The sequence below is a fragment of the Pseudorca crassidens genome, chromosome 2 (genome assembly GCF_039906515.1).
Source record: "Pseudorca crassidens isolate mPseCra1 chromosome 2, mPseCra1.hap1, whole genome shotgun sequence".
Taxonomy (NCBI): domain Eukaryota; kingdom Metazoa; phylum Chordata; class Mammalia; order Artiodactyla; family Delphinidae; genus Pseudorca; species Pseudorca crassidens.
In genome coordinates this window covers 21,374,830-21,388,248 of record NC_090297.1, presented here as the reverse complement: position 1 = coordinate 21,388,248, position 13,419 = coordinate 21,374,830, and the positions used below count along the sequence as shown (strand labels likewise).

The window sequence follows — 13,419 nt, the reverse complement described above, 5'->3', positions numbered from 1 at the left end:
AGTCACTGGTGGACAGATTTTGAAAAACTTCCCTGGAGTGAGGAGGAGAGCCACACACCCACCCACATGCCACAGCCTACCCATCCCCAATTGGAAGCTTCATCCTTCAGAGAACTCTGGGTCCAGAGGTTATCTCCATCTGTCAGGTGTGGTCTGGGCCTCAGGGAAGCAGTATCCTCTCCACATTTAAGGGACTCAAAAGCCTGACTTTGCCTGAAGACATCAGAAAGGCTGGATCAGCCTCCCTGGACAGCTGTGATTTGTCTCTGACCCCTTGTCTTTGGTGCTCTATCTCAGTGCCTGAAGATCTCTGCTATTCCCTGTTCAACCCCCTTATTTTACATAGCAACTGAAGCCCAGAGAGGGAAAGGACTTGCCCTAGGTCACACAGCATATCCGTCTCTCAAATCCTCATGCACTCTTTGCCTTCTGCTCCACTGCCTTGTTTGATGTTGAGACCCCTTTCTGGAGGGTAGAGACTAGAAGGTAGGGTTAGACCTTAGCGCATGGCCTGGCAGTTAGCAGCTGTGAATACATGTCTGCTGGTTGCTTGAATGAATGCTCCTTTTGCCAGGGAGAGCAGCTCTCTTTGGACAACCTGACTTATATGTGATCTGTAGCACTTTAAATCCCTGCTCAGCTCTCCCTTGGCACCCCCAGTGCCAGCGCCCACTGACAGGCAGAGACCACCTAAAGCCCTGGCCTCACAGATGGTAAAACTACTGGAGCATGAGACTCTGGGACGTGCAGTCCTTCGTTATGGAGGCACTAAAAGGTTAAGTCTCGTGAACAATGGCTGGTGTCCTGGGGCGCCAGCCACTGCTGGCATCGGGGATACGGAGGTACCCCACGCAGGTCTCTGCCCAGGAGGAGCACGGAAGGGAATGATAAGTGCCCCAGTAGCTATGGTAACAGGGCAGTCTGAGGAGGCGTCCGGAGATGTGCAACACCTGACCTGGACCTTGACTCGCCGATCAGACTCAGACCGGTCACGGCTCTTTCGTTCAGTCGGCGCACCTTGTTGACCCCAGCATGGGCTGGGCGCCGTGCTCAGCGGTGTGTTGAAGAGCCACAGGCCCTCTCACCAAAGCTGGGTGAGGTGCCCCCGCTGTGCTCCCTGAGTCCCCCAGGGCTCCTCTTGACACACCCCCATCTCCCTGCGTGTGATCGCCTGGTTTGGGGTCCGCTTTGCTTCCCTCTGTGCTCTGTGAGCCCCTCAAGGGCAGAGACCAGATCCGTCTTGCCGTCTGCTTTGTCTCCAGTGCCCAGCACTGGGCCACCTGGCCCAGCAGCACTGCTTCTGTTCCGTGGCGAGTTGAACCTGGTGAAGTCAGGGTTCTGCATGGCCATAGCATTCTGCTTTCTCCCTGGCTCAGGAACCTCTGGTTTTGATTCTTTCCCCATCCGCCACCCCCCACCATCCCCCCAGATTCTGGCCAAGTCATGAAAGCTGGGGAGGGCGGTGTGAGGAGGAAGGTGAGACAGCGGTGGCTTAGCAGAGGGTGAGAAAGCCTCCCTGCTGCCTGGCCGCGGGCACCACGGGAATGGTTCTGGCAGGAGCTGCCTGCTGGGCTGAGATCACCATGGAGACCTGGCTTGGAGAGGGTCACTGGCAGTGGCTAAGGGCTGGAGGGGGCGGGGGTGACAGGGATTTGTGCAGAGGCTCCCAGCCTGCCCCGGGGCCCTTAAGGGGAGCAGGGAAGGCTGGGGTTCAGCACAGTTCGCTTGCTAAGTAGTTTGGAGCTGCCCGTCCTAAATCTCCCCCTCGTCACCCCAATACACCATATCTGTCACCCCAACAGGGGTTCCTTAGCTTGACAGCTGTTCTTCAACTGCAGTAAAGCTGTCCTACAGATAGATGCCCCCAGCCCTCCAGCTGAACCTGTCCCCCCACCCTGCTTATCACCCTAACTGGAGAACTGACACCCACCCCAGCTGTATCCCCTGCCCCGATCACCCCAGTTGCGATACAGCTTTTCTCCCCATCACCCCAGTTGTAATACAGCTGTCGCCCTAACAAGCACACCTCTTAACCCTATGGCTAATATTCCATCCTCCCCTCACCAGCAGGAGACCCGAGAGCTTAACAGAGATGCAGCTCCTACCCTCCCCCTCACGCCTCTGCATGCCGCCTGGGCTGAGGCACCAGGATGGGGTGCTGTCCCACCTCCCAGGAGCCCACCTGGCTCCCTGAGGGGAGTCCTGGCAAGTCCAGCCTCGGGACAAAAGTCTTCCCGGGGGCTGACTGCCCAGCAGACAGCAGCCAAGGCTGAGCAGAATTTAAATGTGGCCCCGTTGGAAAGGGAAGCCAAGAAAGAGGACAAGAGAGGGAAGGCTTTCTGTGGCCGCCTGGTTCCTGCAGGGGTGGGGGAGGGTGGATGGCTTGCTGAGGAGTCTCAGAAGGTGGTTTTAGGACCCCCACGCCTGCCCCTTAATTTTGGTGGGTTGGTCACTCACCCAATGTAGGAGACATGAATTTCAGGGCTCTGAGAAGAGGACAGAGCTCTGAAAGAGCCAGGCTAACGACTGGAGGTCTTGAGAATAACTGAGCCCACACCCCTTTCCCACTGGGCATCTTCCCACTCACCCCAGCAAAGCTAGGGCTCTGGATAGGGAGTCAGGTCCCCAGAGCCCTGCAAACATAATTAGGACCGACTGTCTAGGGAAAGGGGGTACTTGAGATCTCTATTGTCTAGTGATTGTAGGGACTGGGGACTCGAGATTTTCTGAGCTTCAGGAAGGCGGGGTGCAGCCAAACAGATGGTATTGTGTTGGGCAATTTCTTTATTCAGACAGACTTCCTCATCACCTCACCCCTCTAAGGAACAGAATGACATTGATAGGGAATGGGGAGAAGGTTGGATTTGGAAGAAATTAAAGCAGTGGTTCACACCTGTGCTGTGCTAAGGCCCTGTCTTCGCATTATGTCATTCCTCAGAACAGCCTAGGTAGGAGGAATTACTAAACGAACTGGTACATGAGGAAGCCGAGGCTTGGGGAGCCTAGCTGGCCCAGGCCCCGTGAAGATAATGACTAGTACTAATTAGGATCATTTATGACACATTTATGGACCAGGCTTAATCTGCCTCAAACCACTGAACCTTCCCAACGAATTTACGGGATAGTTCTGTTATCCCCTTTTTACAGATGAGTAAACTGAGGCTGACAAAGATTCACTGACTTGCCCAAGGTCATAGAGCTATTAAATGGTGGTGCTAGCGTTTGAACTCAGCTGTGTCTGACTCAGGAGCTCAAGTTCTGAACAGATTGCACTGCCTGGAATCCCAGCTCCTCATCCAGTACATCCTTGACCTCTCAGTGGTGTGGGCCTTGGACACACACCTATTTTACAGATGGGGAAAGTGAGCTCAGAGCAGGCCAGAAAGCAGTCCGGAGGCTCATGGATGGGGCCACTTGGAATTTTCTGGGAGAAGGAACAATGCAGTTCCCTTCTCTCAGAATCCTGGTAGGAACCGGGTGGAGGTCCTGCTTTTAACCTCCCTCTTCCCAGAGCTCAGGGTCTGTCCCTGCCGCTGACTTCTGCCTCTTCTCTTGTGTTTCTCTGCAGCTTTCAGAAAACCAACGCCAAGACCCCTCCCAGCGTCCACATGGTCCTCCGGCAGGCGCCTGCCCCTCTGCCTCCCGCCCCACCTCCCCTGCACCCCCTGCAGCCCCATCGCCCCCCCCACCCCTCCCTGCCCATCTCCTCCACGCAGAAGCCGAAGGTGAGCCCTTTCTGCACAAAACCAGCAATTGTAAATACTTTTTAAAAATGTACAAAACTTAAAAACAAAACACAGTTTTAGAAAAAGACAAAAAAAAGAGAGAGAGAGAGAACGCGAGCGTGTGCAAGAGGTTGCGAGCGGGGCCTCAAGGTGTCCAGAGCCCCTGCAAGTATGCACTGAGAAATTTATCTACAGGTCGTTTGACAAAAATGAACAATATCCTATTTATTGTATATACTGTTTTATTATAAATCGTGGATTGTATATTGCATTCTGTAAACCTGCTGTGGTCCCGTGGTGTGCAAATTCGCATGGTGGGGGGGAGGGAGAGGAACCTCTTGCGGGAGCTTTTTTTTTTGTTTTTTTGTTTTTTTTTTTCTTATTTTTCACTCTTTTGGGTTTTCTCTTCTGTTGTTGTTGTTGTTTTCTGTTGGCAGGACACACCCAAAGATCCAAGTTTGTATTAAAAAGAAATGAAAAAAAGCAAAAAAAAAAAAAACAAAAAACAAAAAAACAACCTCGTGTCTTGTGAAAGGGGGTGAGTGAGGGTGGACAGAGTGGAAGGGGTGTGACAGCTGGGGGTCGTCACCAGCCACTGGGTCCCCAGAGGAGTTGAAATACTTTCATGTGTTCCCTCCCTCAGAGCTCTCCCTTCTGCCTGAGATCTGAGTCACCTTTGCATCTGGGCCCCTCCCTTTCCACCCTAGGCCCTGGGTCTCCCCTGCCTCTGGGCTCCCCAGACTGCCCCCTGGGGTTTCCTGGCCCCTGGTCCATGCATTCTGTCCCGGGTCCAAGGAGTCTGCCTTTTAGACCTTCCTTTTGCCCTAAGTCCTAGGTCTCCCATGATTCTGAGACCCCTGTTCTCCCCCAAGTCCTTGGTTTCCTCTCCCTGAGGAACTCCCATTATAAATCCGGTCTTGGGTCTCCCCTGCTTCTAGATCCCCTTACTCCATCCTCAGTCCCAGGTCTCTGACTCCAGCCCCTTCATTTGTCCTGTGTCCCCTCAGCCTTTGGACCCCACCGTTGTACTCTGGTTCAGGATACCTGTCTTTCAGACACTCCATCAATCCTGAGCGCAAGAACCCTTGTGGGACACCCCCCTTTCCCACAGAGACTGGAGTATCCCCTGTTTGTGTGTCTCCCATCTACCCCAGGGCCTGGGTCTCCTTTGTCTCCAGGCCCCCCTCTTTTTTATCCCAACACACCTGCCTCTGCCTATGCAAACTCCAGGGTTTGACTAGGCCAAACCCATTGGCCTTCTCCTTTCTTTCCACTCTGAACCCCAAATGCCGGGTCTGTATTTCCTCCCAGCTTTTGTAAACTTTGGAAGAAGAAAACTCCTAATCCTGTGCCTATTTCTGGTGGACCTGGCAGGGCCGAACTGTATCACACCCCCTGACCTTGGGGAGCTCTTGGCTGCCCTTGACCAAATAAGCCCACTTTGGGCTGCCTGGTCCCTAGCAAGCCGCTTTTCCCATAGACCCAGTTTACGTTAAAGCTCTGCTCTATGTCCCTCCCTGCTGAAGCTCAAGGAGACCCCAAGGGACAGCTCCGCACCACCTGCCCCCCTCCCTGACCCTACCGGTAAGGCCCAGGCCCTGGGAGGGTCAGAGGAACCCTCCACCTGAGGCAGGAGACAGACCCCCACCTTCTGGGCACCCCTGTCTGAAAGAGGATGCTGGAGGGTTCAGACAGGGGCAGGTAACAGTCCCTAAAACTGCATTCTCTGTGCTGGATGTGAAGGTTCAGCCTCCCACCAAGCCCCCTCTGTGCAGCCCCAAGACTCAGCTGAAGACGCCGTTGTTCCTACCCTCCTGCGCAGTGAGGGCGGAGGCATCCACTTCACTCAAGCTGCAGCCGGGGTGGGGCTGGGAGTCGGGGCAGGGGCAGTAAGACCCGGCGAGGGTTTCCTGGAGGCCAAGACCAGGGTGCGAGGCAGAAGAATGAGGGAGTTCCCAGAGGAGGAAAGAGCAGGGCAGGGGGTGGAAGCCACACGTGGCTAGGTCTGTTTGGAGTAGACACTGTGTGTGTGTTTGGGGAGGGGAGAGGGCTTTGGAAAGGTCACCCCTGGGCAGGGGGGAGGTTGGTTGGAAGGGGTGGGTGGCTTCAAAGGCACCAGTGGGAGAGGCCAGGAGAAGTTTGTTTTCAGCCCCAAGAATCGCCCGCAGGGAGAAAATGAGTGTTCAGCGGCTGCTGAGGAAGCGGAAGAGATCAGGAAAGGCTGTCCAGGTGGGGCCGGCTGGGTAGAGGGTGGGGCCCGGTGAGGGGGTTGAGGGCTGGGAGATGGAGGTGCAGTGGGGAAGGGGTAGTGGGGGGATTATTCCGTGGAAGGGATTGTTGCAGCTCTGCAAGATGGGGAGGAGGGACGGTGAAGGCTTGTGTGCCCAGGAATTGGGGTGGGGGTGGAGATGGGTGACCCAGGAAGGAAATGGGAGTTTAGGGAGGAAATTATAGCCCAGCACGGGCTAGGGGACTCTGTAACTTGAAGAGGGCTTTGTAGGAGGGGTTGGGATTCACTGAAAAGAGAGGGGCACCTGGAGAGGGATGGAACCCAGAGAAGGCCTTGTGGTTTCCAGGATGGGAGGGAGGCTTGGTGAGAACTGGGGCTCCTTGAAAGGTTAAGGAAGGGCTCCTGGAGAGAATGGAGTTCAGCAAGGGGAGGGGTCTCAGTCTAGGGTCTGTGGCTTAGTCTGGGCTGAAGAGGGCTAAGGGGGGCCGAGGTGTATTTGGAGAGCAGGCTCAGGGACATCTGCCACGGCCCAAGGGCCCAGCCTTTGGGATGGAAGCTTCTCTTGGCCCTTGGGCCCTGGGGCTTCTGGGGGAAGGGGCTTCGCAGCCACAATCCCACACCTGATCCCGGAATACATCAAGGCAATGTGGCTCCTAGATATTTGGGTTTTGCCGCCATTTATTAAACGCTTCCCTGAGGTTTTTATTCCTCAAGACAATCCTTGAGGTAGAGAAAAATATTCACCCCATTTACAGATGGGAAGACAGGTTCAGAGACACGGAGTAAGTGACCTGTCCAAGATCCCACAGGAGGTGGCAGAAGTAGGTTGGCCCAGAGTCTGGCTCTGAGCCCTTACTTTTTCATAACAATTTAAAGGCAAAAAAATCTTGCTTATAAAATTCATCCCTCAATTCATCTATAATAAAATTTTTAAATGATAGAAATAAGAGTAAGAAATAATTATATAACACTATGTACTAGTTACTATTCTAAGCCATATATATAAACTCATTCCATCCCCACAACAATCCCATGAGGCTTTACTGTAATGATTATCATTCCCATTTTACAGACAGGAAACTCAAGTGCAGAGAGGTAATTTACAAAGACCACTCAGTGAGTAAATAATGACACCAGGGTTGAAACCCAAGCAATCTTTTCAAGGTGAAAACCCATTCTACCCCCATTCCTGGTAACAATCCTTGTGTCAACATTTTTGAGTCCATTCATCTAGATCAGTGGTTCTCAATCCAGAGATTTTATTGGTCTGGGTGGGGCCTGGGCATGGGGATTTTTAAAAGCTCCCCAGGTGGTTCTAAAGTGGGGCCGAAGTTAAGAACCTCTAACCTAGCTATTGTGCTGAGTGCGTACAAGCAGCCACCTGTGTGCACACACCTATATTTAATGAGTTGTCCTAGGTGTGCATAAGATGCTTTCTTGTGTGAACACTGTGGTATCCATCAGTGGTTATCACTGAGCGGCTGGTTGTAAATTACCATGGGTTCTTCTCAGTGACTGTTAGAGACACTGTGTGAACACATTAATTCAACTGATATTTCTTAAGCATCTATAAGATTCCAAGCACTGTCCCAGGCACCTGGGGATACACCAGTGAACAAGACAAATGGGGTCCCTGCCTTTGTGTGTATGGTCTGATAGTATTGACAAATTTGGTCTTATGTCTTTCCCTGTGGGTGGCAGGGCTTGGGAACCCCTCAGGGGTTGCTAAGGGGTGAATGGCTGGCTGGGAGGGCTTAGGAAGGTGAGACTTGCTGGTTGGCTGTGTGCAGGGTGGATCTTCTGGCCCTGTGTGCAGATGTGTTTGAGAGAGGGAGACCCAGGGCATGTTTCCGGGTTTGAATGAGTGTGGCTGACTATGTGGTATGTGTATAAAGGTGTGCATGATCTGGGCCAGTGAAAGTGTGGACAACAGTGTATGTATGTGTGTGTGTGTGTGTGTGTGTGTGTGTGTGTGTGTGTGTGTGTGTAGGAGGGGGTGATGGGGGAGGGCTGTGTGCAAAGTAGGCACCAGCCTAGAACAGCACACAGATGGTGGCACGTGCACACTCAAGCGCACACACACAGCCAGCTGCTGCAAAGAGGAGGCTGAGTTCCAGTCTCAGGGCACAAACTCCCAGGGCCAAGAGAATTCTGCTTTGGGTGTGTGGAGGAGGCACAGCTGGGGCTGGAAACTCTAGAGTGGGAGGAAGGGAGGGAGGGACAGGGAGGGAGGCTGGGGAGCCACATCCTTGATCTCTGGTCTGTTTCAGCAGTTCCGGACTTAGTGCTCTGGGTCTCTCTGTGACTCTGGGTCTCCCTCTCTAATGTCTGGATCTTGGATCTGTTTCTCTCTTCTGGGTCTTGGGCTCTGAGGCTGATCACATGACTCTGGGTCACCACCTCTCCAGCCTACTTGGCTCTCTGTGTCCCCTTCCAAGTCTGTCTGTCTCTGCCTCTATGTCCGCCTCTGTCTCCGTGTCCTTCCTTGTCCTTGCCAGGTGGGAGGAGGGGGCCCAGTGCTCAGGGAGCAGGTGTCAGCTCACTCAGGCAGCAGGGAGTGAAGTTGAGAAGGGCACAGAGCCAGGAGCCCCTGGACACACAGCCACACTCCAGGACACATACTCAGGGAGCTCACAGGAACGCACAGTGTCATACATGGAGAGATGGGTCCTCGGGGACATACAGGTACACAATTCAACACACAGCTACACCCCACAACACACGGATGCCAAACACCGAGGGTCACATGCAAAGATCACACACACACACTGACAAATACTCATCTAGGCACACCGGGATACACAGTCACAGGCACCCGGGGCATTCTTCCAGAGGAAAACCCAGGGCCATGGGCACGCACACGGACACAACCGTACACACACCCTAAGAAACATACAGACACACAGACACAAAGATAGGAGACACAATCACACACTGAAACACAAATATACAGGGGCACAGGCACACTCAGTTCCACCACGGCAGTCACACTCAGAACCACATACAGCCAGGAGTAAGGAGGCAAATGAGCACAGACAGGCAAATAGCCTCAAGGACAACCAGAGACAGAGGCACAACAGGCACACTGAGGGACACACCCAGGCACAGGAAGAACATCCTCAGGTACACCCCCCCTCGGGGCTCACTCTGGAGCACCTGGGGACACGCCCACAGGCGGCGGGAGCGGGGCCCGGGCGGCCCAGCGCACCTGGCGCCCTCGGCTCGCCCCCAGGCGGCCCCAGGCGCCCCGAGTGTGCGTGCCCGCGCGTGCGTACCCGTGCGAGCGTGCCCGCCCCGCGCGCGTCGCCACCTGTGGGAGGAGAGGTGCGCGCTGCGCCCGGGGCTGCCTGGCCGGCTCGGCGCTGGGGGAGCGGTTGCCATGGTGCGCAGAGCGCGGCCGCATACTAATGGGGCGGCCACTGGCGCTGCCCCCTGTCCGTTCCGCTCCCTCCTCCCACTCCTTCCTCCAGCTCAGCCCGAGTCGCCCCGTCCCGCGGCTTGGCCCGCGCACCCGACTCAGAGGGCGAGAGCCTCCCCCCGCTCCCCCATGCTGGCCTGGGGCCTGGGGCGGTCGGGAAGCCCGGGGCTGCGGGACCCCCGGAGGAGGCCAGGTGAAAGGCTGCGCGGGGCGAGGGCCTGGGGCGCTGCCCGGCCTGGGCACGGGCACCAAACGGGCACGGCAGCTGGGAGCGCAGGTGCTGTCTTGGAAACCGGGGTGGCAATCCTGGGAGGGGGGAAAATAAAGGGGGAATTTAACCCTTTTGTTGCCAGAGGTCCCTCCAGCCAGTCTTCCGCCAGGCTTGGCTGGGGAGCGTGAGGGGACTTGACCAAGCACTAATACAGTCTACACCCCTCACTTTCCATCTGCTTCCAGCATCTCTCCAGTTCTGGCTTGGCCTATGGTGTGTGTGTGTGGCGGTGGGGCGGGGGTGGGAGTGGGGGTGGGTGGGGGTGGGAATCAGTTACCATCACTCCAGTTCTGCTCATCTGACTGGTGAGGTGGGGCTGTGGAGGAGTGTGCTGAGGACTGAGGGCAGGGGGGCATTGGCACCAGAAGGGTTACAACTCCCCATACCTTAATCCCAGTCCCTGAGCCCCCCCTTTCACACAGCCTTGACCCCCTACCCACTCAGGCCCGCTGTTTTAATTGGCATGGAGGGGCGTGGCGGTATTCTAGGGTTGGGGGAGCCAGCAGAGGGTTTGCAGGTAGAGGCAGTGGGTGGGGGGGGTTAATGGGGGGGAGCCAGGCGGTTGCCTAGCAACCCCACAGCTGTCTGTTGACCTAGAAGAAGCTGCGCTGTCTTGACACAGCTGGTGTTTACATGTAACCGAGGCTCTGGCTTACCCGCTTGCTTGAAGGAAAGCTGAGGCAGTGCCCTGGTGGCAGCCTGGCCCCAGCCCCTGGCTGTGGTGGGCTTCGTGCCTGGTGCCTGCTTGCCCTCTTTGCTTCAGCTCCTACCTCAAGTCCAACTGGAGAGAGAGTGGGAGGGCAGAGCACAGAGCTGGAGGCTTTGGGGCTGGGGACAGTTGATACACACACACACACACACACACACACACACACACACAAAACCCAAGGCCTTCAACATAGAAATGGTGGGAGACTAAGAAAGGGTTGGGGGAGTTCCCTGGTGGCCTAGTGGTTAGGGTTCTGGGCTTTCACTGCCGTGGCCCAGGTTCAATCCCTGGTGGGGTAAATGAGATCCTGCAAGCCGTGTGGCACGGCCGAAAAAAAAATTCCCTGAGAAAGGGCTGGGGGATGAGGGTGCCCAGTTTGTGCAGATTTCAACCCACACAGACAACTCCAGCATTTGCAGGGACACATGGACACAGAGACCCACGAAATCAAACTAACATAGGCACACACACAGGCACAGAGATGCCCATTCACATAATGACATCCAGGTAGACACACAGAAGTGCAGTAATCAAGGGATTGAAACCCCAACACACAGACATACGCACAGACCTCTTGATACAGAGGACAAACAGGCACTGACCATCTGATAAGAGACAGACACTCCAAAACACTGACACACCAAAATCCCCATGTGGTAACACCAGCAGCTATCATACTAACGCAGTTCATTCCAGCTAGAGTTTGCAGGTCTGCATTATGAAAGAAACCCAGCCTCACATATGGAGTCACCCACACGCACACTGAGAAACACACAACTCCCCAAACTTTTATTGATTGCCCACAATGCTTAAGGCAGGCAGTTGCTGACAGCAGAGATGTAAGCAAAGACACACCCAGGAGCCCAACATGTGAAGAGACACAAGTCCCTGAAGGACCATGGGCCCTGACATGTCCCACCCGCACCCACACAAATACCCGTAGCACAAACACATGCCGGCCTAGGGTGTGAGCGGAGCGGAGACTCCTCCCTGCCCACAAGCCCTGAGGAGCAGCAGATGTGCCTTGAGGTCAGAGGGCCTTAGTGGCTTCAGTACCAGCTCCAGATGAACCCATACAGCCTGGGCTGTACCCTCAGCACTAGGGAGGAAACAGCACCAGCTCTTTGCCTGGGAGCCCTCAGACTGAGGGGAAAGATACAGCCCATCCCCAGGAGGCCCTGTCTGAAGCTCTGTCCTCCCCAGTCCCTGCCTGTACTGACAGAAGAGGCACTATCCTGCCCAGATGAGGTCCGGTCTGACGGAGGCCGCACCTCCCTCCCAGGCAGCTCTGGACACTACAGACGGACACATAGACACACACACCAGCATGTGGCAGCTCCTGGGGGGTTCTGGAGGGCTTCCTGACAGAGGTGAGCCTGGGGCCTGGTTTTGGAGCCAGGGAGGAAAGGGGGAGGGAGTGTGCTGACGAGGGCCTCCTTATCTTACCCCACACCCGCCCCTCCCCCAGCAGCTCCTCCTCCCGCCAGGGCCCAAGGGGCCTGCTGGGGCCCCACAGCCCTGTCAGCCCAAGCAGTGAGCAGGAGGAGGAGAGCGGGTATTTTTAGCTTCTCTGCCACTGACATTTCGCAGCAGGCGACCTGGGGTGAAGCTGAGTGAGTGCTGAAGGCTGGGAGAAGCCGCCAGCGCCTTCCCGCCCCCGTTGCACATGCACACACAACTGTGCACGCACACAGCCACGTCCCCCAACACTCGCAATGCTCACCTAAGGGGCACAGCTTCAGGTACACAGTTATGTGCGGATCTAGACACACACACATGCACCTGTGCACACACTTGGTCCACGTGCCACTTATGCCTAAAACCTCACACACCCGGACAACACGAAATGTACCTGTTCACACACCCAGATACATGCACACACAATTCAGACATATAACACACTTCCCACACCTAGCCAAGCATGCACACACTCGCTCATCATTCAGTTGAGAAGTATGATTCAGTGCCTACTGTGTGTTGGGCACTAATCTAGACACAAAGGGTATCGTGAACATACAGACCAAAATTCCAGCCCTCATAGAGTTTATATCCCGGGCGGGGCGGGGGGGGGATGTTTGACCATAAACAAAAAATAAAGTATTGCTTCAAGAACCACCCATTTAACCCAGTCCCCCCAAATACACAACCACACGTGTGAACAGCTCCCTGACAGTCACTGTCCCACAAATATACAAAACTGCACACACCACCCATCGTCAGGACTCATACAGACAACTCCACCTTTTCCCTCAAAACAATCACAGACGTGTACACAGCTGTGCACATGTGCAGTTATACACTTCCCGTGTAAACACTCATGCAATCAAACACACGATACACACGCACAGATCCAACCACACACACGCTGTGCATAGCTATATAATTTACTTACCTTCGTACACAGAATATAGCCTCTACAGAAGCATGTAAGTGCAGGTTCACACACGCCCCTCTACATGCCCGTGTGCACACACACACATGCTCACAACTATCCCCTCAGGGTAAAATTCCTCTCCTGCCTATAGCAGACACACACATGCACACATTCCCACAATCGTCCCCGCACCCAGTGAAATCCAAGCCTGTTTGCCTATGTTCACAGATGTACGCACAGAGCCCTATCACACAACTTCACATACACACCTAACTCCCAAGCTCCAAAGAGGCCACACACCCAGGTTCGTGCCCATCCTCCCACCCCCAGCCCCTCCCCTCTTTTCTCAAGGTGAGTGTGGTCACTGCACACCAGACGTGCACTCAAAATTCTGCCCCCAAGATTCCAACCCTGCTGACCCCAGGGACTGGGGGTTGAGGCCAGGCCCTAGAGAAACCCAGCAAGGGGCAGGACTCCCTCTGAGCTCAGAGTTTGCCCCTGGTGCCCAGACTGGAGGTGGAGCCAGGAAGCAGGCTATGCTTCTCAGAGGCGCCACCAGGCCCCTCCTCGCTTTGCTCTCCTCCCCTCCTCCCTCTCTTCTTGAGTTCCTTTCCTTCTCTTTCTCTATCTCCCCATCCCATCGCCACCTCCCCAGTAGCCCTTGGCCCAGAACCAAACTCTCCTTTTCTCTT

The 13,419-nt window shown here is 55.0% G+C and overlaps 1 protein-coding gene across 5 annotated transcripts in view; it reads left to right on the top strand.

Moving 5' to 3' along the window:
- Positions 1–3,996, top strand: part of AHDC1 (AT-hook DNA binding motif containing 1) — a 65,763-nt gene extending 61,767 nt beyond the window's left edge. For all 5 annotated transcript variants that reach the window (XM_067725007.1, XM_067725006.1, XM_067725008.1 and 2 more), the window contains one exon: positions 3,569–3,996. The gene's annotated coding sequence lies outside the window, so the exon portion shown is untranslated. The remainder of the gene's footprint in view (positions 1–3,568) is intronic.
- Positions 3,997–13,419: the final 9,423 nt, after the last annotated feature.